Source organism: Ceratotherium simum, chromosome 39 (assembly GCF_057802395.1).
Source record: "Ceratotherium simum simum isolate JZ-2026a chromosome 39, ASM5780239v1, whole genome shotgun sequence".
Lineage (NCBI taxonomy): Eukaryota > Metazoa > Chordata > Mammalia > Perissodactyla > Rhinocerotidae > Ceratotherium > Ceratotherium simum.
The window spans coordinates 3,547,588-3,574,622 of NC_141938.1; the positions used below are offsets into that span (position 1 = coordinate 3,547,588).

The 27,035-nt window shown below is 42.4% G+C and overlaps 1 long non-coding RNA gene across 1 annotated transcript in view; it reads right to left on the bottom strand.

Moving 5' to 3' along the window:
- The window catches only part of LOC147912105 (uncharacterized), a 43,359-nt gene extending 21,521 nt beyond the window's left edge, over positions 1 to 21,838 (bottom strand). The window contains exon 1 of the long non-coding RNA XR_015550267.1: positions 21,706 to 21,838. This is a non-coding gene — a long non-coding RNA (uncharacterized LOC147912105). The remainder of the gene's footprint in view (positions 1 to 21,705) is intronic.
- Between the last annotated feature and the right edge of the window lie 5,197 nt (positions 21,839 to 27,035).

A 27,035-nucleotide genomic window follows, 5' to 3' on the forward strand; every position in this document is an offset into this window, starting at 1 on the left:
TAGAAAATCAAAGTGCTTCTTGGACAAACTTGCATTCCTTCTGAGTGCATCTGAGATATAAGTTTTAAAGTATGAACTTCAGGGAGGTAATTCTTAGAAGAAAATTGAAAAAGGGAAAAGTCATTTGAAACTTGGGCAAATAAAAATCTTTTAAGTGCTTCTCCACAGATATTAGTGAAAGGCTTTAGCCATCTGAGCAAGTAACCTTAACTTATTCCATCTATCAGAAAAACAACTTAGATCCAACTTTTTAAAGATTTTATTTATTTTTTTCCTCCCAAAGCCCCAGTAGATAGTTGTATGTCACAGCTGCACATCCTTCTAGTTGCTGTATGTGGGACGCGGCCTCAGCATGGCCGGAGAAGTGGTGCGTCGGTGCGCGCCTGGGATCCAAACCCGGGCCGCCAGCAGCAGAGCGCGAGCACTTAACCGCTAAGCCACGGGGCTGGCCCTGATCCAACTTTTTAATAACTAGTGAGTTTTACATTATCATACCTGCCTCATGGCTAAAATTTTAAAATAAAAACTATAAGGTTTTTGTTTGCATTTGTCTCTATGTGTTGTAGATAGGTGGTATTTTTCCACCTGCAGACAGTATTACTAAAATTATTTTGTAAAACAGTTCTATTTAATTGTCTTAAACAAGCCAGTGCTTAATATTCATAAAACTCTCAAAAATATAATAGAAACTAAGCCAAATGCTTTTCAGGTTCAAATAATCTGGGAAAACATCCAGTACTAAAGCTAGTTTGTTGATTTAATTAAAAGACATGTCTTTAGAGTTATCAACATTGAATATAATGCAGACATATCAATCAAATGAAATCATGTTAACTTTCACAAAATTTATCAGCAAGAAAAATTAGTTTGGGATGATGACTGACTTTGTCTAATGTCTAATAAAGTTACTGTCAGTAATCTAAACATAGTTAAGAAAAAGCAAATTAAATAGATGAAGTAAGATAAAATGTTCATAGGTGATCATTTTTAATCTTCTCCCCAAATCTTATTAGTAACTCACTTTTTCTGAGTTAAGTTAAATTCATTAAATATTCAGATCATTTCCAAATAAGAGGAAATACTAGAACATTAATTACCAAACACAGTTTTATCCATTTTTTGCTTCCTTCTACAGAGGAATTAACGATCTGTGGATCTATTAGTAAACAGGTTGTGTGCCATGCTGAAAAACTTACTATGAGGAAGCATATGTTTTTAGAAATTATAAAAAGGTTTTATAACAAGAATGCCAACCCACAGTAAGATAATGTGAAAGAAAGTTCATAATTGCTTGCTCCTTAGGGTTTCACTAGAAATTAAAAATTTCTAAGGGTTAGAAATTCTATTCTATGTAATTTAAACTGCTAAAAATAGTAAAGAAAAGGAAATTTATGTGTAGTCAGGGCTGGGCTAAGATTGGAATAAATTTAATTAAGTAAATGAGTTTTAATATCAAAAGTAAGCTGCTGTAAAATTAGAATTTGGTTTTCTCTCTGTTTAAAGGACAAAGTTTTCTTGAACTCTTGGTCTACTGTTGAAAATAGGAGATTATAAAGTGTTTGTTTCTTTACCTTTTTAAGTAATCTGCCTAGAGAAAGAAAACCAAGGATCTTGTTCTTCCAAAATAATCAGCTATGTTCCATGCTGTCTTCACCAGGTCTCTGATTACGTAAACCCTGTAGGCTAGATACTAAAAGAGCTAAGTTTTGCTCACAACTGTATAAACTTCTGTATTTGCCTTTGAAATCTTTCACTGTCACTGGGGTCAAATAGATAATTAAGTACTATTTCACAATGATCTGTGATCCTTTTTAGGCAAGTATCTAAAAACTTTTGCTATTTTTGACAAACTTAACAAAAATCAAATTCTAAATGATATCTTTTGGACTTTGAACGAACTTTGGGTTTTTTCAGAAGGCCCTTGGAACATCTCAGTGGATTGTTCCCTCTCCTTATAAAAAGGGAGACGTTAAACTAATTAGGCTTATTTGATATGTTATATTACATGGGAAGCACTGTCAAATAAGAAGTAATACTAAGCCTTCTTTCTGTTGTGTCTGTATAGGTATATTTCTTTTTTTTTTTTTTTTTTTTTTTAGTTTTTTTTTTTTTTTTTAAAGATTTTATTTATTTTATTTTTTCCCCCCAAAGCCCCAGTGGATAGTTGCATGTCGTAGCTGCACATCCTTCCAGTTGCTGCATGCGGGACTCGGCCTCAGGATGAACGGAGAAGCGGTGCCTCGATGCGCACCCGGGATCCGAACCCGGGCCGCCAGCATCGCAGCGCGCGCACTTAACCGCCAAGCCACAGGGCCGGCCCAATAGGTATATTTCTAAGTGTTACAGAAACTGTTGAAATTCCTGGAAATCTGATATGTACTAGTATAATGTTAGTCAAAATTCCAGTTCTTGTCTTTTTTTTGAGGAAGATCAGCCCTGAGCTAACATCCATGCTAATCCTCCTCTTTTTGCTGAGGAAGACTGGCCTTGAGCTAACATCTATTGCCAATCCTCCTCCTTTTTTTCCCTTTTTCTCCCCAAAGCCCCAGTAGGCAGTTATATGTCATAGTTGCACATCCTTCTAGTTGCTGTATGTGGGACGCAGCCTCAGCATGGCCAGAGAAGCGGTGCGTCGGTGCGCGCCCGGGATCTGAACCCAGGCCGCCAGTAGCAGAGCACGCGCACTTAACTGCTAAGCCATGGGGCCGGCCCCCCAGTTCTTGTCTTAAAATATTGTATGTTACAAAAATAACCAATTTTCCTTTTTCATTCCATTATAATGACCTCTCATCAGATTTTGAACCATGGGCATTTTTAAGTCTTTTGTCATTTACAGAGAGTTATGTTTTACTCTGATGCTTTTACATATGTTCCTGCAAAGTGCTTCATCTTCAAGGACATACAAGGAAAGGACTTTGTGACAAGTATAACTTTCTGATAACTTTAAGATTGTAAAAATGAATTGTTAAGAATAAAGACTGCTCATAAATCTCCTTGGAAGAAACTATACCAGGTCCTCCTCACAACCCAGACGACAGCAAAACTTCAGAGGCTTGAAGCTTGGATAGACCCCTCACAGCTGAAGAAGGCTCCACCTGATATCTGGTTCTGAACAGATGCTGGAGACCTCCAAATCAAATTGACAAGGAAGCGAAGTAGCTCACATCAATGTAGACTGCTTCCTTCTATGATGCCTAATCAAGACTTCCTACTTTAGCTAACACAAAGCCCTTCTTTTCTTTTTTTCCCTTTCTCTAGCACTGGCTTGGAAGGATAACAAAATCATTACATGTCCAAGGTCAAGGCTAAGAACAGTAACCTCTCATATTTAGACCAACTTTTTATTTCAAGGTAGGAGAAAATCTAATTGACCCCTGGCTTGAACAGGCAAATGCAACAATCCCTATGAAAAAAATTCATTAACAATGCCACCTTAGTGAGAGTGGCTTGTGCTCTTAAAGGATTTATCTTTGTCTGTAGTGGTTATCATTCTCCTCGGGCCTATGAATGCCTGGATGGCAGATGCATAACTGGGCAATGCCTCTTACATTATCTAACTGAGCCTCTAACTTTCACAAGTGAAGTAAGACATCTCACCGGGTGAATCCCCTGAATTTACATCACTGAGTTAGAAAAGACCTAGCAAGAGGCATTCAGGACTCAGGATTCACTTCCTGTGACAGGGCTATACTTCCCTGGTTAGGAGTAAAAGTAAATGAGAATATAATCAGAAAACCTTTCCTTAACTCTTGAAGATATCACAAAATCCATTGCTAAGACAATAGCTGCTGAACAAAGGTCCTTAGACTCTCTGGCCAAAGTTGTTCTTGGTAACAGGATAGCCCTTGATTATCTTTTAGCTGAGCAAGGAGGTGTCTGTGCTGCGGCCAAGACCACCAGCTGCACCTGAATTAACATTTCTGGGAAAGTTGAAACGCAATTACATAATATCACTGAGCAAGCCACTCGGCTTTTTAAAAAAGGTGACTCCTTCAATGGGGTCTTTCTTTGACTCATTTGATTGTGACTGGTTTGGGTCTTGGGGACCATGGCTCTACAGTACAGGCCAGATATTCAGAACTATCCTGCTTATTGTAATCATAATAAACTTTCTGCTGCATTGTATTCTCTCAAAAGCTTTAAATGCATGTTTGCAGCCTCTAACCACCAAGCAAATGATCTCCCTAAGACTGGAACCTCAGAAAAGGAATAAAGAGATGATTGACTTAAAGACTGTAAACCTGAAGACTTTCACAGAGGTAAAGGCTATAAACCTGCATGTCACAGGAGTTAAGCAAAAACATCATGACCTCTGGATACAATGGAACGACAAAACCCGAGAGAATTTCACAGCAGTAGCTGAGAGTGGCACTAATGCCTTAAATGTTGATCACATCTCTCAGTTAAGCTGAGTCTGATCAACAGGGGGAAATTGTAAAAAAAAAAAAAAAACCACAGGCCCCAAATGGAGTCACTTTTGCTAGTCCCATGTCACCAAACCAAGGGTAAATACCTAACCTAACTACAGCTTCAAAGTTTCCCAGGAATGTAGTCTAACCAATCAATCTAAGATTTTCTAGTCAGCACCAATGAGGTAATCTGCCACATGGGCCCTCTCCACCCCCAAAGGAAGATGAAGTAATCAATTTAATAAGACCCTTTTATCACCAAAAGGAGGTAACCTGGCCTAAAATATGCCTATTTTATGTTTATGATTTCCTTGTCCTGCCTTTAAAATGTTTCCTTTTCTGTACCATTTGGAACTCCTCTCTCTTGCTACATGGGATGCTGCTCAATTTATGAATTGCTCAATAAAGCTAATTAGACCTTTAAAATTTGCTCAGTTAATTTTTGTTATTCAGCACTATTAAAAATAAAATGTTTTTTTGTTTATCATGAATTTTTTATTTTTATTTTTATTTATTTTATTTTATTAAAGATTTTATTTATTTTATTTTTTCCCCCCAAAGCCCCAGTAGATAGTTGTATGCCATAGCTGCACATCCTTCTAGTTGCTGTATGTGGGACTCGGCCTCAGGATGAACGGAGAAGTGGTGCCTCGATGCGCACCCGGGATCCGAACCCGGGCCACCAGCATCGCAGCGCGCGCACTTAACCACCAAGCCACAGGGCCGGCCCATTTTATTTTTATTTTTATTTATTTTATTTTATTTTTTTAAAGATTTTATTTATTTTATTTTTTCCCCCCAAAGCCCCAGTAGATAGTTGTATGTCATAGCTGCACATCCTTCTAGTTGCTGTATGTGGGACTCGGCCTCAGGATGGACGGAGAAGTGGTGCCTCGATGCGCACCCGGGATCCGAACCCGGGCCACCAGCATTGCAGCGCGCGCACTTAACCGCCAAGCCACAGGGCCGGCCCGAATTTTTTATTTTTAATATCAAGATTCAAAAATTCAGCACAAGATCTAAAAGTGCGTCTGAAGGCTGCTCCTACCATGTTTTCTAGCAGTGGCATCTAGATTCCCCATGCTTATGTAAATAAGAATGTAATTCATTTCTTGTAAGTCATTTTAGTATTTATGCAAAAGAAGCAATAATTGTACATATTTTTTTCTTCCCTTTGATATGCAAAGATCAACTGGTTTACACTGTGAAACGTACTTTGCTTTCTTGTTCATGTTTAAATAAATCCTGCACCCTATTTTCACATCAACAGTGGTGTGTCACCAGCACATGTGATGGAGAACACTGGGGAGCTGCTGCTACTGTCCCTCACAAGGCCATCCCTGGTCAAAGACAGGACCTAATGGTCAGCAGGATGTCAAACTCCAGGCCATCATGCTAGAGGATGCCCTGGACAACAGTCGACCTCATCTTCACATTTTTATAAACTTTTAGCTCATTGTCAATGGTTTAGCTACCTGACAACAAGAACAGCATCAACTCCTTATTCAAGGTCACCCTTTTGGAAGAAAGCACACTGGGATAATCTTTCCCATAGTTACTCAATTAAAAAAGAAGCTCACACATGTCTCTGCACATAGTAAAAATCAAACTCAGAGCCTCACTTCACCTATCAGGCTGATAAATTAGTTAAAATTTCTGAAACACACACTGACACCTCAGTTAAAATCAAAAGCAGAGGGCCGGCCCCGTGATGTAGCAGTTAAGTGTGTGCGTTGCACTGCTGGCGGCCCGGGTTCGGATCCCGGGCGCGCACCAATGCACCGCTTGTCAAGCCATGCTGTGGCGGCGTCCCATATAAAGTGGAGGAAGATGGGCACGGATGTTAGCCCAGGGCCAGTCTTCCTCAGCAGGAAAAAAAAAAAAAAAGAGGAGGATTGGCATAGATGTTAGCTCAGGGCTGATCTTCCTCACACACACACAAAAACTCAAAAGCAGAGAAAATAAACAGGGGGTGGGGGAGGCAGGCTTTGGAGTGTCAAGACAGTGAGGGGCCCCTATGCTCCCATGCAAGGATGTGAATGGCTTATTTGAACAATCTCTGGACAGACATGGCAATGATCCCCAATATGCTACAGGCTAATACGACTGGAATACTATGCTGAAAAAGTATAACACTATACACTATAAAAATAATTATACACGTTAGTTATATAAAACATATTCTACTTATATATAATATATACTAATTACATATAATACTATAATATATGCTACCTATACTATATAAGGGTAATATACTGAATATCCACATATATAAATATATGTATACCGTATTCTACATTCTTTCTATATATACACATATACACACTATATGTAGCATTAGATAATTTTATACTATATTCCCTAATACTACAGTACACAAATATTTATTTTAATATAGATTAAAAAAAGCCTTCAAAAATACTAATACACTGATTCCAACAATATATAAAATGACTAAAATACCATGACCACATGGAATTTAAACCAGGAAAGAAATGTTGGTTTTCTGTCTGAAAATAAATTAACAATAAGAAACCATTAATAGGGCCGGCCCCGTGGCTTAGCGGTTAAGTGCACGCGCTCCGCTGCTGGCGGCCCGGGTTCGGATCCCAGGCACACACTGACACACCGCTTCTCCGGCCATGCTGAGGCCGCGTCCCACATACAGCAACTAGAAGGATGTGCAGCTATGACATACAACTATCTACTGGGGCTTTGGGGGAAAAATAAATAAATAAAAATTAAAAAAAAAAAAAGAAACCATTAATAGAATCAATATAGAAAAGCACAGGATCATCTCCATAGATACAAACAAGTATTAGACCATGTTCAACACCTCTTCACAAGGAAAACACTCAATAAACTATGATAAACTCCCTCAGTAAACTACCTCAACCTGAAATAAAGCACCAATGAAAAACCCACAGCTGCCATCATTCTTGATGATGAAAGACTGAAGGCTTTCTCTCTAAGATCAGAGAGAAGATAGAGACGTCTGCTCTCACTAGTTCTACCCAACGTGGTAAGAAAGGTGCTACCAGGGCAATTAGGGAAGAACATGACTGAAAAACCACAACAGATTTCAAAGACACATACACTTAGCCCCGCAGACAGACATACAAAGTCAACAAAGGCTTTCTCACTGGACACACATTTGCATATACCCACACACAGACACCCAAAGTCACAAACCCTCACAGACAACGGCCCAGAGACGCACAGCCCAGGCTCTGAAGAGGGGAGAGTCAGTGCCCACAATGGCAGCAGTGAGCTTCACGTTCTAGCCCCTCACGCTGCTATGATCACTTCCATAAACACGCCCCTCACCACGTGCCCCTTCCTCACTTTGCTTTTACAGTGGAAGCTCAGTGTGGACAACAAAGGTCTGTGTCCTCACCCAGCTGCCCTGTCCTCCACTGTGGTCTCCATGGTCCAGGATCCATCAGCCCCTGAGGTCTCACCTGCAAGCAGACCTCTCGTGGGTCAGCACCATGAGCCATCCTTACTGAAGCCTTTATGACTGCCCCACCCTGGAACATTCCATGATAGGGGAATGGAGGCCTCTGGACCTCAGACCCCAGGTCTCCCAGCCACAGAGACACCACCTTGGGGACCCAGGAAAGCACTGGAAGTTGTTGCAGGAGCACACTGGTAGGAGGCTTGGCTCATTTCTGCCTCTTCCCTTCAAGAAACAGTGGGTGTGATCTCTGACAAAGCGGGGAGATGTCACCTGCACACTTCAGGAAAGGCGGAAAACCCCACAATTTCTCCCTACTTCCTTTGACGTGGTGGCCATTGCATTCAGGGACCCGTGTGAATGGGATCCCCCATGGAGGGGGCCCTGTGACTCTGGAGGGTCTGGCTGAGATTACCATTTCCCACAGGCCTCAGGGCTGGAACTCTGCAGGGTGGGTCCTGTTCCAAAGAAAGTAAGCACTGGCCTTGGTGGGTGGGCTCCAAACTCACTCTGGAGGCAGGTTCTGAGGTGAGGAAGCTGTGGTTTGTCAGCCCATGAGCCACTGAAACCGCATGGTGGAAAGTGCCAGAGATCTCAGGGAGAGTGATTTAGGTACAGCTGGGCACCTGAGGGACTCCCAGAGCTGGGATAAAGCAAGACAAATCTTTGACAATATTGGTGGTATTGAGACTACTGTTAAACTTTGCTTGTTGGTGCAGAGGTGATGTTTATGTGACAGTGGGGAGTATTGTGTTCCAGAGGCCTGTGCCTCATGACATGGGTTCTGGGTTCTGCATTGCCTCACATCACAGTCACCTAGGATTACAAATGTGAAAATACAGGGAATCTCATTTAAAATGGAGTCAGGAAGCCCTGAAGGGAAAACTCTCACCCACTGCTACTCACCATACCTTGCAGAACCCAAACAAGAAGAACTGTCCCTCCCATTCCCCAGCAGGAAGCAGCTTACTTTACAGACCCCAGCAGGAGGAAGGAAGCATTTCTCCTTGCCCAGCAACAGCTCAGCCAATGAGAAACCACCACATTCAGCCAACGAGAAATCACCACACTCAGCCACTGTCACCCCCCTGAACTCTCCTTCTCCTTCAATGGACTTCTGTTCTCAATGGGCTCTTCCAGGTTCCTCTTTTCCTCTATAACAGCAAGCTCATTTGCTCTGTTCTCCCTACCTGCCTATGGTTCACCATAATTTTCATGTCTTAATTTGTATTTCCTCTACTATTACCAAATAACACATTTTCCTGGTAAAATAACTGGCTCTTTTGATTTTAAGCTCAACATAACAGAAAATTTGCAGAGTGGGACAGATGTTGCATTGAAACATGTTTCCCAGCAAGGAGGTACCAAGTAGGCCTGAATTCAGAAACTTAAGAGCTGACAATGGCCTCAAGACCTGCTCTGGGAAGACATGATGTTGATGCCCAAGGATTAGAGGAGGATGCACCCAGGCAGATCCCACTGTGAGGATGTGTTAGATGCACCTTTATGTTTCAGACCACCGCATTCCCAGGATGTGACCCGAGAAACCTGGTGTCAACTCAGACGGATGTCAGGAGCCCTATCACTTTCTCACCAGTTATGTGAATGACATGAGGGCAGGTGTAGTCCCAGAGGGAGTTTTCTAACTTCAGACCAGGTACCAAGAAAAGTGTATAGTGGCCTCTATCCTTTTTCCCCACGCCTTACACTTTTTCCCTAAGAAGGAACCAAAAGTGGTGAAAGAACATGTTGCACACGTAGCAATCAAGTTCAGGACAGTTTCACATTCTCCTAGCATGTGAAGACATTTTTGTTGTCTTCTATCCATTGTTTTTAGCATATACACATACTAAGAGTAGTTGTGAGTGTTCCCAAATGCATAGTTATGCCACCACCAGGATGGAGAACACTCTATCACCCCAAAGCTACACTCTCTTGGTGCCCATTTGTACTAAACCCTCTCATCCTTAAAAATGGATCTGTTTTAGGTTACTATACATCTCTCTTTTCCAGAAAGTCACATAAGTGACAAGAGAACCATTTTGCCAATGAGCCCCGTTTGGAAACTTTGATGCCACATTGTAAAGATGCATAATCATACAAACCTTGCAGTGTTCTTGCAAGGTTGAAATTTTTGACATTGCCCAGGAGAGGGGCACACAGTATGCCTTCAAATCTAAGAGATTCCACTGTTATGAGCTATGAGAATTTGGGTAAGACCCCATGCTTGTCTTTCTTCATTTGCATCACGGGAGGAAGGATGGGGGCAGGGGATAAAATGAGATACTAATAATTACAAAATCACATAATCTCTAGAATGCTAACAAAACATAAATTAGCACAAACAAAAGGGAACAAGTTTGGAATTCCATTCTTTTTTTTTTTTTTTTTTTTGGGGAGGAAGATCAGCCCTGAGCTAACACGCGTGCCAATCCTCCTCTTTTTGCTGAGGAAGACTGGCCCTGGGCTAACATCTGTGCCCATCTTCCTCCACTTTATATGGGCCACCGCCACAGCATGGCTTGACAAGCGGTGCATCGGTGCTCGCCAGGGATCCAAACCTGGGCCACCAGCAGTGGAGTGCGTGCATTTAACCGCTACGCCATGGGGCTGGCTCCGTGGAATTCCATTCTTATTTAATGAAAAAAAAGCTGTCATGTTTTACCCCATCTTCCATAACAGCTCCTGGAAATGTAAACATACGGAAATGATCCCTGAAAAGAGCAAAAATGGGCTTTGGGGACTTTGTGCATCACTGAAACAAAAGCCTCCCAGCTATCTCTCTTATAAAAAGGTACAGAAAATTTCCCAGTTTGAGGATGTCAAATTTACCTCCTTTGCCACCACATGGGATATTACTGAAAATGATACTGTGTGCTGCCTACAGGTCACTTCAATTACTCCTTGGACCATTATCCAGTAAACATTCATAGTCTTTTTAGTGGTTTAACCAGGAAATCTCATTGAACTTGCACAGACATCACTCTACTCATAGGAAACCCATGATGGGCTACAACTGTGCAGATGACCAGAACCTTCTTCAGACTGGGAGAAATTCGAAGGTTTCATGGGGAACAAATTGTGTCACTCAGTCTGAATAGCAGCAAAATTATATGCTTAATCAAAAGGCAATTTCAAATCCTTTCAACTGATGTTAAACAGAAACATAAATACCACAAATACCCACGGCCCAAAGCAATGGAAGTCTCGAGTTCCAGACACCCATGTATCTGGATCATGATCAAATAGCACATGCAGGAAAAGGTTTAACCATGGCTAAAATGAAGATGAACTCTGTCTATGCCTTTATCTTTATGGGTAACCATTGCTGTTAATCCCAAGAATGCAGGACTTCCGGTATTGCTGTCCATTTTTCACATCAACACCAGAGCAGTTTCTTCAACAGTGTTTAAGATGTATTAGATGGTGGGGAAACAGTGATCAATGATGACGTCCTCACTCACTGAGGCCCCTACCTACCATAGAGAAGATACACATCCATCAATGGATGAACAGATACAGAAGTTGTGATATATATATATACACACACATACCCATACATATATACACAATGGAGTATTATTTAGCCATAAAAACGAGGAAATCTTATCATTTGAGAAAACATGGATGAAACTTGAAGGCGTAATGCTAAGTGAAATAAGTCAGACAGAGGGACAAATAGTTTATGATCTCACTTATATGTGCAATCTAAAAAAAAACCAAACTCACAGAAAAATAGATCAGACTTGTGGTTAACAGAGGTGGGGGATGGGATGTGGGGGAAAGGCGCCATTGGAGGAAGGTGCTCAAAAGGTAGGAACTTCCAGTTATAAGATAAATAAGTACTAGGGATATAACGTACAACATGAGAACTATAGCTAACACTGCTGTATGATACATAGGAAAGCTGTTAAGAGAGTAAATTCTAAGAGTTCTCATCACAAACAGAAAATTTATTTTCTTTATTCTTTTCTTCTTTCTTTTCTTTTTATTGTATCTATATGAGAAGATGGATGTTAGCTGATCTACTGTGGTAATCATTTCACAATATGTGTAAATCAAACCATCATATTGTACATCTTAAATTTAAACAGTCATGCATGTCAATTTTTTCTCAATAAAACAGGAAAAAAGGAGTCAGACTTCTGGTCTCTGGTCTGTCATGCAAGGAGCTAAGAACCCAGATTCCAGTTCTCAAAAGAAAAAAACCAAGAAACTTGAAATCCACAATTCTTCCATCAGAGAATTGAGGTCACAGGGTAAACCACTGTCTCCTCAACTAGAAAGAAGACAAGAAAGTAGCAATTTTAAAAAATACCCAAAATATTCTGTTCTTAACAAGGCAGGTCCTAAAAACAATCTATTTCACAAGAGCATACCTGACTGAGATTTTTGTAGAGCCTACCTGACTAGTGGGCACTGAAATAGCCAACCTGAGCTGCTTCTAGCTTTTTCTGCTCTCAAAGGTGGGGCAATTTTGAGGATGACAGGCATTTTTCCCCTCCTGATATCAAATACTTGGTGTCTGTTCCAATGGCACTTCTCCAACTCTACATCACCAAAGAGCTGTCCAAGAGTTTAATTCAATTCCAATACAACTACCCAGAGTTCACGTCAGACTCCATAGGTTAGGAGCTCAGTCCCACAAACTGCCCCTTCTTTAGATGCCAATAACAAATGGGGTGCCCAGGCCACCAACATTTCTACTCAGCCATCTACAAATTCATAGATTCTCTCAACACCTCATTTGGTAATTTACTGAAATGATTGACACCTCAGCATCTCTTTACTTACTACTATTGGTTTGCTATAAAGGATAGAACTCAGGAGCAGACAAAAGATAGAGATGAATAGGGCAAAGTAGGGTGGTGGTATGGGTGAGGGGAGTGGAGGCGGAGGGGGCCGCAGAGATTCCACATCCTCTGTGGACACTCCGCCCTCCCAGCACCTGGATGTGTTCAGCAACCCAGAAACTCTCTGAAATTTTTTTTTTTTTTAAAGATTTTATTTATTTATTTTTTCCCCCAAAGCCCCAGTAGATAGTTGTCTGTCATGGCTGCACATCCTTCTAGTTGCTGTATGTGGGACACGGTCTCAGCATGGCCAGAGGAGCGGTGAGTCGGCGCGCACCCGGGATCCGAACCCAGGCCACCGGCAGCAGAGCGCGCACACTTAACCGCTAAGCCACGGGGCCAGCCCACTGAATTGTTTTTAAGAGTTCTGAAGGAGATTTCACTACATGGGCACAATTTATTAAATCATTGGCTATTGCCCATTGGTGATTAACTCAGTCTCCATCCCCTTTCCTCTCCACAGATGCTGGGAGCTGGGGCTGAAAATTCCAAGGCTCTATTCACGGCTTGGTATTTCTGGTGTCCAACCACCATCCTGAAGCTATCTAGGAGTTGGCCAAGAGTTGCCTCATTAAAACAAGAGACACTATCACCCTTATCATGCAAGGAATTCCAAGGGCTTCAAGAAGCTTTTGCTAGGAACTAAAGACAGAGACCAAGTATCTTTCTATTATATCATATAAGGTCAAGACCAGGGACACATGCTCACTAAAGAATGAGACCAAAACATCAGACTGGAGAATGCTTCCCCTCTGCCCACACCTACCTCTACATCAACTGGGCTCTCATTTAATATTAGTGGACTACACTGAACGAACTAGATGCTTTCCAGCAACATCAAGAAGACAAGGAAAGTCTCCTCACACCACTCTTAGCCAACGTTGTACTGGAATTCTTAGTTAGTGCAATTAGACGTGAAAAGGAAATAAAAGGTACATAGATTAGGAAGCAGGAAATAAAACTGCTCTTGTGGCACTAGATTCTCCATGGAGAAAATCTCAAAGAATCATCAATAACAAAGAAAACTGCCTGAACTGAGAAAAGTGTAGAGGAAGACTGAAAGATAAAATGCTAATATACAAAACCCAATTGCTTTCCTACAGATCCACACAAATATACTGAACACATCTTTGACAAAGAACTAAAGGCAATTCAATGAGAAAACATAGTCTTTTTAATAACTAATGTGAGAAAAACTAGCCATCCACATGCAAAAAAAAGTAATCTAGGCATAGACTCTACTTTGTCACAAAAATTAATTCAAAATGAATCCTAGATCTTAGCATAAAATGTAAAACTACAATGCTCCTAAAAGATAAAATAGGAGAAAAGCTAGGTGACCTTGGGTTTCATGATTAATTTTCAGATACAACACCAAAAGCAAAATCCAAGGGAGAAAAAAAGTTTGCCTTCAATAGAATGAAAATCTTCCACTTCATGAAACATAGTGTTGAGAATAAAAGCACAAGCCACAAACTGGCAGAAAATCTTTGAAAATCACTTACCTAATAAAGGACTGGTACCCAAAAGAAAAAGAGACAAACAACTCAATTAAAAATGGGAAAAACATTTGAACACTTAAATCAGCAATGACATATAGCGGGTAAATTAGCACATGAAAACGTGCTCAAAATCATATGTCACTATAAAACTGCAAAGAAAAGAAGAATGAAATATCGCCAGATACTTATTACAATAGCTGAAATTAAAAACACTGAGGGCCGGCCCCATGGCTTAGCGGTTAAGTGCGCGCGCTCTGCTGCTGGCGGCCCGGGTTCAGATCCCGGGCGCGCACCGACACACTGCTTCTCCGGCCATGCTGAGGCCGCGTCCCACATACAGCAACTAGAAGGATGTGCAGCTATGACATACAACTATCTACTGGGGCTTTGGGGAAAAAAATAAATAAATAAATAAAATTACAAAAACACTTAAAAATAAATAAATAAAAAATAAAAACACTGAGAACAACAAACGATGGTGAGGATGGAGAGGAACAGGAACCCTCACTCATTGCTGGGGAATGGAAACTGGTATGCCTATTTGAAAAAAGGAAGTTTCTTAAAACTAACCCTACACTTACCATATGATGCAGCAATCATGTTTTTCAAACTTACCCAAATGAGGTGACAACTGATGTTCACAAAATCCCTGCACATGAATGTTTATAGGAGCTTTATGCATAATGGTCAAAACCTAGATGTAACCAAGATAATTTCAATAGCGGAATGGATAAACAATCACTAGTACATCCACTGGATGAAGTATTCTTCAGTGATGAATAGAAATGAGGTTACCAAGTGAAGAAGACATGGAGAAACTTTAAAATCATATTGCTAAGTGAAAGAAGCCAATATGACAAGGCTACATACCGTATGATTCCAAGTATATGATATTCTGGAAAAATGAAAGTATGTGACACTGAAAGATCACTGGTTGCCGGGGATTTGGGAGTGGGGTAAGGATGAATGAATAGGTGGAGCACAGTAGATTTTTAGGACAGAGCAAGTATTCCATATGATCCAGAAATAATGGAGACATGTCATTCGATATTGGCCAAAGCCCAGAGACTGTATAACACAGAGTCAACACTAATGTAAACTATGAACTTTCATGCATCAAATGTAACAAATGTAGCCCAGTAAATCAAGGTATAAAATATAGGGAGTGGAGGCAGAGGGGTTATGTGGGAAATCTCTGTACTTTCCCATCGAGGTTTCTGTAAACATAAAATGGCTCTTAAAAAGAGTCAAGTGTATTAGCGAAAAAAAAAAAAAGATAAAGACTGATGCATTAATATTCACCCCTGTTGACTGACTGATGACAGAAACAGAACATCTTTCATTCAATTAATTATTTGAGACTTGGAAGAGAGGAGAAACTTCCACTGAATGCCTTGTTTAGAGCCCTGTACTGTATATTCTGAGAAGTGAAATGAGTGCCTTCATTACTATCAGTAGTGTCTGGAACTCCTATGTAGATAAAGAGTGTCCTGGCGAGGCTTGGTGTGTGGCCTTCGTAAGTGTAGAGACAAGCGTGACTTTGATTTCTATTGTAGGTAACTACAAGAGGCAAGAGATTCCTGCAGTTCTTTTACCACAAAGGGACAACTCTCAGGGAATCACCCACAGTCTGTAATGCCTACAGCTGGAGCCCACTGTTGGTTGGTGCTAAGATGACTGCTGGATGTATGCTCAGTTATGATGACACTTGTGTCCGGTCCTGCATCAGAGATGTTCCATTTAAGACATAAAAAGCAGAAACTGACTGAGCTTCATCATGTACAAAGGTGGTGATGTCATCCCTAAAGTCTCTGAACTCCCATTGCTTTTCATTCACAGAATCCTAAAGACATATCCTGGGGGTCTGGGAAAGGGATGACCTCCTTCATGGCATCATGGCACCTGGCAAGAGACTTGAGGACAGGGAAGACCAAACCCTCCTGCAGGTAGGATATCCCAGAAGGCCAGGTTTTGCTCCATCATGTCTCCAGGGGTTCTCAGTAGCCATGCTGAACTCTTGGAGTGTCATTCCCAGGTCCCAAGTCAAAATGGACTGCTCAATAGTTGGCCCCACACTCAGGGCCATCTATGTCAGGATCACCTTCTAAGTAGAAGTCATTGCAGCTCTAACGGTATATAGTGTGGGGCCTAGAGCAGGTTCTTGCATCAGAAGCCTATGGAAAACTTAAGGCCATGATGGGTCCCCCAGGTGGCATGACAGAAGATCACCTAAGCCTCTATAGTGAGGTATGCTCTGAGGGCACTAACAGGAGTGTTTCCTGTAAGACAATTTGAAGAGTCTCTAGACTTTGGTACAGGGGTGCCCACTCAAGGTGGCAAATTTACAAGTAACAGCACAAATGCGGTCAAGTAAAACTTGGAAACAACGAATATATCACCTCCCAAACATCAAGAAAACCTAGTAGATGTTGTGGGTGCTGAGGGGAACAACAGCTATTTCTTCAAGGTGTCAGAGAAGGAGCACGTATCAGAGCAGCAAATAATTTCCAGAAATGTAACAAAATTGGCAGGGCCTCATATTATATGCATATCAATGTCCCATCCACCTTTTGTGAGCTCCTTTTTTCAATATGTGTATGTCCTGAATGTCCTCAGAGGAGATGTCATTAATGTAACTTGGTACCTGTGTTCTTGGAGAAACCAGGATGCAGTTCGGATCCTGCTGCAATGACTGTGTGGGAGGGCACAGCTGTTGAAGATCCATGAGGAGAACCTAGTAAAGGTGCATCATGTCCCTTCAGAGGGGAAGGCCAAGTGCAGCTGAGAGGCTGGTGACACAGGCACTGACAGAACAGACTTAGTCAAATTTGTGAGGGCTGGATATTTATCAATTGCTGATTGGTTCTAGTCAGTAATTTCCACACTGTTGGGGACTGGGTATAGATGTCTGTGTGGTGCAACCATAGCCTCAAGTTGAGGTAAACCACTCTGAGATGTCATTCATTCTTTCCAAGTTTAATAACAGGACAAATTGGGCTGTTAAAGGACGCATTGGAAACAATGAACTCTTCACTAACTTGGTTTTCTATACAGTTTTCAATCCTTCAAGGCCCTGTATAATCTACATTGGACCATACTAACTACTTTGTGGGGTTAGGGTCACTTGAGTCCCAAGTTGTCAAGCCAATTTGCAAGTGGCAAAGACTTCATTTCATTGTAATTCTTGATCGTTGGATCAGAGCTTCCCAGCTCACTATGGGATATTTTACGACAATGGGTGTTATGACTATGGAGAATTTCGGCGAGACAGTGTTCTGATGGCTAAAGATGAAACATTTGTCCTCTATCTTATATACATTAACAACTCTAAGATCATCAGGGACACTTTACTTAAATTTATGAGGATCCCAAATATAACTGTAATTTGACACCTCATATTTATTAACTGCTTGAAGGTTTCTGAGTTGGTGCATTACATCAGATAACAAAATCAATTACAGAACCTGTGTTGTAGACGCACAAAGCCGAGCAATGTACCTCTATCTGTTTTGCTGTGTAAATTCTTTCAGAATACTCTGGATTTCCAATTGGGTCAAATTGTGGACTTTGTTTAAGTATTTTACCTATTGATCCCTTCCTCCTTATCTTTCTTGTTTTGTTTTCTTCATTATAGGATATACTTCAGGGGCCGGCCCTGGGGCTTAGCGGTTAAGTGCGCATGCTCTGCTACTGGCGGCCCAGGCCCAGGCGCACACCGGCGCACCGCTTCTCCCGCCATGCTGAGGCCGCGTCCCACATACAGCAACTAGAAGGATGTGCAACTATGACATACAACTATCTACTGGGGCTTTGGGGGAAAAAAAGGAGGAGGATTGGCAATAGATGTTAGCTCAGAGCCGGTCTTCCTCAGCAAAAAGAGGAGGATTAGCATGGATGTTAGCTCAGGGCTGATCTCAGGTGAGGGAGTGCCTCTCTACCCTGCTATTTATAAATTTTTTTCCCACCCAAGAGCCTCAAAACAGTGCCATCAGAGTTAGGAGCCTCCCCCATGACAACTGGTTGCTTTATAAGGTTTAAACTCTTGGTCTTAAGTCAGGTTTGAACTAATACCTTATGCCCCAGGAGTGACATGGGTGTTGTCCCTTATAACCCCAAAGGTCAGGATCTTTGTCACAGTGGAGGCAGGGGCAGCAGCAGCAGAGGTACTTAGGGGTCCTGGTGAGCCCTCTGGTGTCGGGAGTGTGGACTCAGCCTGCCACCTACTGCCTGCCTTCCCCCCTCCTCTTTTTTTTTTTAAAAGACTGCTCTTTCAGGAGTGACCATCTGATGGACCCAATTCCTGCACAGGGTACAATCCCTGTCTACCCCCCATCCCTAGGGTATGTCAGACCAACCCAGCCTGTGTCACAGCTTCACTTTAACACACAGACAAATCCCGGCACAGACACTGACCCAGGACTCGTTTAAGGAGGCCCCAATCCCATAGTCCTGCTCCCAAATGCCTATACATCCTTCGAACTGCCAACTCTGCTCAGCTGAACCTAGAACTGAGGCTTGGTGGGTCAACACTGCAACACAGGGCAGCACAGCTCACAGCACAGGCTCGCCAGCAAGCAGCAGCCCACAGTGCAGGCCGCTACCAGGCAGCAGAGCAGGTGAGCAAGTCAGAGCAGGAGAAGACAGACCCACCCCGGGGGGGGGTTCATGTCTGGACATGCTGATCAGGGCACAACTATTTTGGTCACCTGCAGGGGGGAGGGGTCTCTTGTTAAGACTGATACCCGGGTGGCGTGTACACACACATACTGAGTAAAAAAAGTATTAAGACACATAATAGAGGTCTGAGGGGGAGGGCAGGTCAGCCTGGCAAGCAGCTCTGGAAGGGCTCAGAAAGCAAGGAATGGAGCCTGGCCTGGGTGTGCACTGGGCTTGGGGGTGGGGCCGGGGCAAGAGTTCTGCACACAGGCAGGGGCTTGTGTGGTGGAATCTCCTGCCTGCTCTAGAGGAGAGAACACTCAGGCTTTCTCATCAGCTTTTCCAGGTGGGGGCACAAAGGGAAGAGGGTGGGGTGAGGCTGAAGCTGTGAGCGTCATCCAAAGTGTGGAGTCTGACTGCTCACTACAAGGACAAAGTGGGTAAGAAAAATATGCATTCTCAATTGATTATATAAAGAAACACTAATAGGGGCTCAAAAATGATTGAAACTGTGTATTTGGGGTGACTTGAGTAACAGAGTTGGAGGGGAACACAAGATGTTGGCAGTGAGTCTTTTTAAGTTAGACTTTGCTGTCTTATAGATTTATTTCAAATAAACACAAATTTATATTCTTTAATTTTAACTGTTGTACATAGGACACCACTCTGTGTCAGGGCCCAAGTGCTAAGGGAAACTAGAGCCAAAGGGCTGCACTATTCAATCGATAAAGGAATCCAAAGGAAAGAAACACAAATACTGGAATCAGCACAGATAAGCAGCCTGTTTCCCACAGGACAGAAGGAAAGCCACACTCAGAAGCTTCCATATTCCTGACCCTCCTCGTTGAGACAGAACCCCTGGAGTGGGTCAGTCCCTGGTGGAGGAGGGTGGGGCACCTGAGCAGCCACAGGAGTGAACTCAGGGAGCTCCACACACCCTCCTCTCCCCAGGGAATAATGCAAATGCTCCCTCTCTCAGGCTTCCCTTCTCACAATGAGGAAAACTCAGCTGGAGTCAGTTTAAGGTTCTGACCCAAATCAACTCCCAAATTAATGGACCCTAATCCAGGACACAGAACTCCTGACTTTCACAGACTTTCTCAATGTAAACAAATTACACTGAGTGCACCTACACTGTGCATCCAAAACTCCCACTTACGTCTAGAAAGAGGCCCAAGTACCACAGTTACAACCTCAGAAAGGGCATCACCTCCCCACCCCCCGGAGCACGTGCACCCCCAGCTTTCCAGGGCTCTGCAGCTCCTCTCAGTATAGAGGCTCCTTCCATGGGGGTGTGAACAGTAGGACACCTGCAGGGGGAGGCTCCCCACGAAGAACAGAGGACCTTCAAGTCCTTCCCTTTGCAGGCCCAAGGGGGTTTTAGCTTAGTTTCACTGCCCTCAGGCCTCTGCCTCCACTGGCGATTTTTTGAACCACTATTGATATTTTAAATACACAAACCTAGTGTTTGAAAGATCCAGCTAAAACACTCAAACCAGTCCTTATGCGGAAATGAGGGAAGAAAATTGTATGGCATTCTGCTGGCTCAATAAAAAACCCCACAAGAATGTACTGCATTCTGGAAAAAAAAAGATGTTAATATAGGATTATTTCCATGACAGGCAATTGTTTTATAAACTATAAATCCTCCTTGAACACTTCAGGTCTGCAAGTATAAGCCCTGGAAATCCATGTGAAGTCACCCAAAATAAAAGACCTCAGAATACTACTACCCATGATGGGAGGAAAAAAGGGAAAGAAGAATTTAGTACATGCAGTGTAAAACTGGAATATTTTATTCATTTATTTATTTTATTTACTTTTTTTGGTAATATTTTATTTTTCCTGAAATTCACCTCTTTCCTGCTTCTTTGGAAATATTTTATATTGAGTTTCAAGTCGTACTGATTAAATAAATTTTTATTCATTCAAAAACTGAGACTAAAATAAATTGAATAAATTTTTTAAAGGTGAGTAACTCAGGTAGGGGCAGCGCTGACAGGACAGATCACCCAGGATATTTTCTCAAGAGGAACCTCCACCCCAAGGGCTTTCCATAAGATGTCTGTGCCCAAAAAGATCCTGGGGGGAGGGGCACAAGGATTTCATACAACGTAGTTCCAGGTGGTTATAGGCTGCTTTTCACTCACGTAAAATATCCACACACACAAAATAAATCTGATTTTTTAAAAACAGCCATCAATTGACTGTGAGAAAATGATAATTAAAATATTGAATCTGTTTCAAATCCAACAAGGAGGACAAATAGTTGATAATAATGCTGTGAATCAGAGGCAGGAAGTTGGCATTGGGGAATGTAGCAAGATTTTGGAAATTTAGGCATTTGTAGCCAGCCCTAGGAAGACCTAGGCTGGGGGGACAATGTCGTGGATGTGAGACCCTGCTCATCAAATACATGGAAAACTCAGAAGAAAATGGGTGTCCCCTGGGGAGAAAGGAGGGACTGGGGACCCCACAGCCCACAGCTCCTCCCACGCAGGAGCCCCGGAGACCGAGTCACGACTGTCCCTGATGACCCTCCCCGTGGTCACCGCACCATCTGGGGACACGCGGGGCTGCGGGCGCAGAGCTGCCCAGAGAGGCTCCGGGGCCGCAGTCGCCGCGCGCAGTGACCACAGGACGCCCGGGGTCCCGGCTGCCGGCCCCGCCCCCACGCTGCGGCCGGAGGGGACTGAGGTCCGAGCGGCGCCCCCGCGGACTCGGGTCCGCAGACTCGGAGGTGACCGCGGGGAGGCCGGTCCCGCCACGGCCCGGTCCGACCAGCCTCTCCTCCCCTTCCTCTCTCCCTGGGGTGGCACACTCACCATTTCTACGTTTACTGGGACCCCTGGTGTCCTTCCTACAACTCCTGAGGTCGGTACAGGTCACAACCCGACAGAATAGGCAGCAGAGCCACGTAGACCCTTTAATGGCGGGGAGACGCGATGCCCAGCCTGGCTGGAGACAGCAGCAACTTCCGGGTCGGTTGGCGCGCTTCGCCCCACCCACCTGCCCCGGCGCCGCCTCTGATTGGACAGTTTGCAAGACTCGCCCTCTTGTGTCTGAGTGACAGCCCCCTGAGTTTAGGTGTCAGGGCAGAATGCCAGGCAGAACTCGTCCACTGCGGGGACATTTGCGTTGACAAGTAGTGTTGGGAGGCGAGTCCTGGAACTGTGATCCCTCTTTACAAATACACACAAAGGAAAGTCACCTCACCATAGGCAATAATCAGTCTCTCTCCGTTTTGATCTTTGTTGACAACTGACGTGTAACATAGTTTTGCCAAATAGATACACAGGCACAGATACCATGACCAGAGGGAACTAAGCAAAGAAAGGGGTACAGAGGATCTGAGAAAAACCAACATTATCTGTTGAGTGTTTGCAGAGGGAGAGTTTCAGGAAGAGCCCAACCACAGAAGGTTCCCACAAGCAAGCTAGCTGAAGCCAGTTCTAGCTGCCTCAAACTGCTCTTATGTGAACTGAAGTGAAATGTCCCCATTATACTTTCATTAGTATTATAAATTCTCCTCCTCTGGGAGAAACCAAGCAGCCATTTCTGGATCATACAACATATGTAGTAGCATGTGTACATTCTACCAATGAGACTTAAAGGAACATGACTGTTGGGAATTAACCCTGATCTGCCTTTTCCTTAACTGAATATTCATAAACTGTACTATGACCTAACAATAAAAGAACTCCCCAAATCCTTGTTTGGGGAAAAAAATGCTTTGGGAGGGAGCTCCAGTGTTCTCCATTGCTTGTGCAATTAATAAACCTTCTTCACCTACTTCTGCCTTGGTTGTGCTTTTTGGCTCCACAATCACCAAGAAGTGAATCCATCAACTTCAGTTACAATATCAGGGATGCACTAGGTGGGCATCCTACCAACACTTCAGTCAGATTGAGAATAAAAGCATTGGGAGCAAAAACAAGCCATCATTTTAGAAGAAAACTGACTTCTGGGTATTCAGAATGGTTAACTTTAGAAAATGCTTCTGACATTAAAATATTTGTATCCCTTGGAAAATGTAAGCAGAGACTTTCTTACTGGTGGTGAAAAATCACTCTTCATGGTCATGACCCACCCATTACTTGTGGTTACACTATTTAATCCACGCACAATGAGAGTTACTAGAAAACTGGGTTTCATCATAATAATCATTCCATTGATTGGTGAGTCTATGATACTAGAGAATAACGTTCATTCTGACAATGTTGGAATCACTCTGAGACAGGCATCCTCTCCATTCAGTATGCACAGATACTGTATCTGCTCATTTACTCTCCCAGTTCCCTGAGGAAATTCTTACCTTTGATATCATCTGTGTCAAACAGCCTCATCCAAGTTCCCCTGAACTTCAGCAATAACTCCACCATACCTGGGGATGGAAGCATCCCTGGAGGCCATCTGACAGATGGAAACTGAGGGGCAGAGCCAAAGAACAATGAGCGATCTCAAGGAAAACAGAAAAGCGAGGCCCAGTTTGCAACCAGTGCTCATCATACAGGGGGAACACTGCTGGGCAGTAGCGTCATCGATTGGTCACCCATCCAATGTAAGAAGAAAAGGTCTGTGGATATTCAGCATCAAGCATTGAGAGATGGAGAAGATATTTCCGTTTCACTATCTGTTTTCCTTCTTCCCTTTAAGAACTGTCTGGAAAATAATAGTCTAGTAGCAGGTTTCCTGGAAATCACTCTGATTTACTATGTCAGGAATGCCTCTGTTTTTCTTTTTATCTCCTAACTCCTCATCCTGACCTCAAATAAAGGACACACCACCCTAAGAATGTGCATTCACCTGGAAAATGCATAAGTCTGGCTCCCCTCTCACACACTGTCAGAAACATGGTGCTGAGGAAACTACATTTCATCACTGCCCTTCCCCACCCTACTTTCATTTGCACCTGTGGGAATTGTACAGTTCCAGCAGTGGCCCCTTCTGGGCAGAAAATGCAGATGTGCTTCCTGAACTGATGAACTGATAAATTGTTCTGCTTCTCACGGGTAACATTAGGGACAGTCTGGCTGTGTCTTGAGGTCACATCATGGTGCTCTCAAAGGTCCTTTCATCACTGTGGTCGGTAAAATAGACATGATATCTGAAGGTTGTGTTTGGTCAGAGCACATTGTTCCTGTTTATCTCCATCATGGCAAACACAAGATCCAAAGTATACTTAGAGTTTTCATGCATCCACTTGAACTAGAGAAGCCCATGAGAACTCAAGAATATCCTACAAGGTGATCTTATAAGCCAAACAAATAGCTCCCTTTAAGAAGCACAGGGAGTTATTTGTAGGTATATATAGAGATATTTTCCCCATGACCTTAAAAAATGACCCCAATTGAATGAGTTACCCAAGATTCAAGAAGCTGGTCTGTTGTAGGAGTCATAGAGAGAATGTGACCACTGGTTGACCCTCCAGCTGGACTCGGTTAATCAGAAGCTTCTTACCCACATTCCTGTCCTTGGGATATACATTTCTCCCAATGTTCTGAACTAAGAGCCATTTCAAGCATGCAGCCTGGAGAGAATAACGTGTTGTTGAGACCATCTGGACTGTAGATATTACTGAACCCCATTAAAGCCTCTATGTAAACTTTTAAGATTCTGCTGGGCAGGTGCTGAGATCTACACATCTTGCCCCACCTAACACAAGCCTCATATATAAGTCCTCTTGCTTATTAAAACTGCCACCTACAAATCTGGGGTGATCTGCCTCTTTCTTTGGTCTCTTCTTCCCCTCCATGTACAGGAGCCAGTTTCAAATGTCACCTGGAGAACTCTCGAGGTTGCATTCCAACATGATCTTAGCTCCGAATGAAAATAAGAGAGCCATTGATCCTTCTTGTGCTGGGAAGCATGAAGTATATTTAAATGGCACAATCTCAAGGCACATGTTTGCACCTTTAAATCTATTTTTTCTTCATGGTCTGGCTGAACTACAACATGGTGTTTGAGGTAATAGTGGGAGGAAGGATTAACCAAGTTATTCTATCTAGTGGAGAAGGCATGAATTACCATAAACTAATTATCATGGTGTTTATTTAGTGAAGATTTCAAAATATGGGAAAATAAGTACCCATAGAAGAAATCAAAACAGTCATCACAGGACTCTGTTAAAAGCATTAGTTCTCAGTAGTACTCTCAGGCCAGTTGCAACCTTACATGTCAAGGAATGATTGACTCATCTGCAGTGCAAAATGTTGTAGATTCCACTGAGAGAAGTTGTGCTTTCTAAGTCATTGTAAAGATGATGATGATAATGACAGTGAGAATAGTAACAGGAATGCTGACACTAACAATAAAGGAACTTTAGGGAGGCTTACTAAGTGTAAGGCACTGCACTCAGCACCATAGGTGGATTGGGTCATGACTTTTCATCTTCACAGACTTCTAACAGGGAAGCACTAGTATGATCCTATTTGATAAGAGAGGAAACTGAGACTTAGGGGAGCTAAGTGACTTGTCTGACTTTACACGGGCAGTCAGGAGGGTGCTCACATTCATCACCAGGCCGCCTGACTCAGATCAAGCTTTGCCACTGAGCACACTTCACCGCTTATTATGAAATTAGGACAAAAGGTTCATTAACTAGGACAGACCCTCTGTGCAAATCAGAAACAACTTTGTTCTTCCCCACTAGCCTTATTAAAATCCACACTATGGAGTAGATTGCCCTTGCCTTTGGTTGAAATCTGAAGAGAAGTGCCACAGTACTTTAGTCACTTGGTGCTAAAATCCTGTGATCACTCTCAGGCACAATGACTGCCAGGCCAGCCTAGTACTCAGAGAAGATGTTTGGGAGCAGAGCATGAAGAGGAAGTGGTGTGTGAGAGGCAGCCCATTGAAAGGAGGAGCCAATCCAAACAACAAACAAAAAGGTTTCTCTTCACACCTTGTATTTATCATTGCTTTCATCTATAACTTCATGTCAGAACACACAATGATTGATATGATGAATATGATGGAAGAAGCAAATATTGTTATTGGAGATGATAGCATTGTTTATTTCACAAGCTAAAGATAAAATTACTGGAGAACTGCTACAAATGATGAAGGAGTCAATTTTCTAAACTTTGTATAAAGACGTACATTATACATAACAATGCATATTATTGAGTTAAAATCACATGTCCTGCAAAATATATATGGCACTTGGAGGTTTAGGGCTAACACCATGAGTGAGATCTATGTGCAGACAACTCTGAGTGTCTCCTGATGAGGTGACAGAGGCATCATCCCCTCTTGACTAAGTTGAAACATAGTCAACTTTGGTGCATGGAAGACTCCTGAAGTCAAAGATGCAGCTCTTTCTACACACAGCCACATTTTTAAAGACATTTCCACTCAAATTTGCATCAAAATCTTTGTTTCTGTCTCATTATACAGTAATTCTAAAGCATATCTCTGAAAATAAGTCCAAAGGATATTCAGGAAATTATTGCAAATATGAATGAGAAAGAACAAGTTTTACCAGATGGACCAATTACAAAAATTAATGCAGAATGATAATTTAATGGTCTGTTGCCACCATAAGAACTGACCAGTTGTCTGTCACAGGGGTGATTTTCCCTCTCCGGGAACATTTGGAAACATTTGGAGGCATTGTTGGCTGTCACGACTGTGGGAGGCAGGGAGCACTGCTACAGACATCTAGGGCTCCTCTGATGCACAAAATCATCCCCTTGACAAAGAGTGTTATCCTGCTGAAAATGTCAATAGAGTCAATGTTGAGAAACTGGACTAGTCAGATGAACCCTTGATGGTCTATAAACAGACACAAGGATGTAACAAAATAGATGATGAATTGTGGCAATCTATAACTCTCCTGTCTACTACATCCAAATAAATTCTATATGAAGTAAAGAGTTACACGTTAAAAAAAAAAATGAAAATACTGAAAGTAAACAGCAGAAAGTATTTCTGTATACTTAGGCAGTAGAAGTCATGACATCCCAAGAAAGATGAAAATAAATAGATTAAATAGATTTTATAAACTAAACTAAACTAAAAATAGATTTGATAAACTAAAAATGTAAATATCATTGATGATAATAAAAGATATAGAAACACCACCTGGGAAAATGTTTTCGATAATAATATAGAGAAAAAGATAATATTATTAACAGTTTAAATAGCTCTTAGC